We start from the raw sequence: 2500 nt of genomic DNA, 5'->3' as shown, positions 1-2500 counted from the left end.
ATGTTGTGCATTGAAAGTAACCAAAGCTCTTTTTACCTTGAGTGGACATCATTTTCTTTCAAATGAATTTGATATTTTGCTAAATGTACAAAACTTTCTTACAAATTTGACATTCAAAATGCATTTGTAATTAATAAATGCTACTTAGTATGGCTGCTGAGAATCCTGGGCTCAGTCTCAAGTAGAGGAGGAGAATGACGGATAGAGAAAGAGAGAACAGGCAGGCATCCTAAAGATTTTCATGTGCCAGTTTCTGACTCACCCTGAGCAACACTGGTTTCAAGCTTTTAGTAAATTTTCTGAAAAATAAAACAACCATGTGGTCGTAGCTGGCAGGATTTGAAACTGCGCAGGGAGACCCCAATGGATTTCTAGTCCATTGCCTTAACCACTCGGCCACAACTACCTCTCATGCAATGTGATGTTTTCAAAAAAGTTTCTCTATGGGTTGAGCTACTTCATTTTATGCTGTGAGGATGACTGAAGTAATATTGTATCAGAGATGATTTCCATGGGAAGTTAATCCTGACCACAGTGACCTGCGTTAATGATTTTTAAAATATAACTTGGAGAATGCTTTATACTTGGTATAGTATTGGGTTTGTAAAATGTCAGTACTGACATCTAAGTTTATCAAAAGCTTCATCCTTCGAGCCGGAATTGAACCAGCGATCTAAGGATTTCCGTACCAATCTCCTCTACAGTCCTCCGCTCTACCAGCTGAGCTATCGAAGGATTCCATGATCGTACAACTGTGATATTACGTGCTATTAAAATGATTGAGTGTTAATTTTAAACATTATCAACTTTCCAAGCAAAATGAAAAATGATTTGACTACACAAAAGAGATTCAACTACTTATTCCTGTGTTGCTTTATCACACAAATTGTCATGTTTAATCATTTGGAAAATATCACTAATAGTTTGACTTATATTTGTGCAATTACTATCAACTGGCTACAGAGCTAGTTTGGAAAGCACTTTCAATAGATTTTTTAGTGTAGCCAAACTTACATCAAGATTAGAGATGCTTGAGCCTATCAAACCTTCTACACTCTTTTAAATTTTGCTTGTTTTGTAAACTAATCAAGTGTTCCAGGAATGATGGGGATATTCCATTGTCTGTTCTGATTTGACAATTAATTTTGGACAATGAGCGACCCTTTTGAGCTAGTGAAGATAATTGTGCTACATGAGAGTATGCACAGACAATTATTTTTCTTTTTTTGCATTAAAGCACAATTTTTAATAAAGGAGAGGTTAATGATATAATAATTAGCACTGAAAGTCATCTGACACGATTTGAAAGTAAAATGTTGTGCATTGAAAGTAACCAAAGCTCTTTTTACTTTGAGTGGACATCATTTTCTTTCAAATGAATTTGATATTTTGCTAAATGTACAAAACTTTCTTACAAATTTGACATTCAAAATGCATTTGTAATTAATAAATGCTACTTAGTATGGCTACTGAGATTCCTGGGCTCAGTCTCAAGTAGAGGAGGAGAATGACGGATAGAGAAAGAGAGAACAGGCAGGCATACTAAAGATTTTGATGTGCCAGTTTCTGGCTCACCCTGAGCAACACTGGTTTCAAGCTTTTAGTAAATTTTCTGAAAAATAAAACAATCATGTGGTCGTAGCTGGCAAGATTTGAATCTGCGTGGGGAGACCCCAATGGATTTCTAGTCCATTGGCTTAACCACTCGGCCACAACTACCTCTCATGCAATGTGATGTTTTCAAAAAAGTTTCTCTATGGGTTGAGCTACTTCATTTCAGGCTGTGAGGATGACTGAAGTAATATTGTATCAGAGATGATTTCCATGGGAAGTAAATCCTGACCACAGTACCTGCGTTAATGATTTTTAAAATATAACTTGGAGAATGCTTTATACTTGGTATAGTTTTGGGTTTGTAAAATGTCAGTACTGACATCTAAGTTTATCAAAAGCTTCATCTTTCGAGCCAGAATTTAACCAGCGACCTAAGGATTTCTGTACCAATCTCCTCTACAGTCCCCCGCTCTACCAGCTGAGCTATCGAAGGATTCCATGATTGTACAACTGTGATATTATGTGCTATTAAAATTATTGAGTGTTAATTTTAAACATTATCAACTTTCCAAGCAAAATGAAAAATGATTTGACTACACAAAAGAGATTCAACTACTTATTCCTGTGTTGCTTTATCACACAAATTGTCATGTTTAATCATTTGGAAAATATCACTAATAGTTTGACTTATATTTGTGCAATTACTATCAACTGGCTACAGAGCTAGTTTGGAAAGCACTTTCAATAGATTTTTTAGTGTAGCCAAACTTACATCAAGATTAGAGATGCTTGAGCCTATCAAACCTTCTACACTCTTTTAAATTTTGCTTGTTTTGTAAACTAATCAAGTGTTCCAGGAATGATGGGGATATTCCATTGTTTGTTCTGATTTGACAATTCATTTTGGACAATGAGCGGCCCTTTTGAGCTAGTGAAGATAATTGTG

General features: G+C 35.5%; 2 non-coding genes across 2 annotated transcripts; both read right to left on the bottom strand.

The window, feature by feature from the left end:
• Positions 1–324: 324 nt before the first annotated feature.
• TRNAS-AGA (transfer RNA serine (anticodon AGA)) lies at positions 325–406 on the bottom strand. Its single transcript has one exon. It is a non-coding gene; the product is annotated as a tRNA-Ser (tRNA).
• A 239-nt stretch (positions 407–645) lies between these two features.
• TRNAY-GUA (transfer RNA tyrosine (anticodon GUA)) lies at positions 646–735 on the bottom strand. The gene is given in 2 exon segments: positions 646–681; positions 699–735. It is a non-coding gene; the product is annotated as a tRNA-Tyr (tRNA).
• Between the last annotated feature and the right edge of the window lie 1765 nt (positions 736–2500).

Source organism: Pseudophryne corroboree, chromosome 4 (assembly GCF_028390025.1).
Source record: "Pseudophryne corroboree isolate aPseCor3 chromosome 4, aPseCor3.hap2, whole genome shotgun sequence".
Classification (NCBI taxonomy): Eukaryota; Metazoa; Chordata; class Amphibia; order Anura; family Myobatrachidae; genus Pseudophryne; species Pseudophryne corroboree.
Note: the sequence above shows the minus strand (reverse complement) of the source record. Positions and strands in the feature narration are given on the sequence as shown.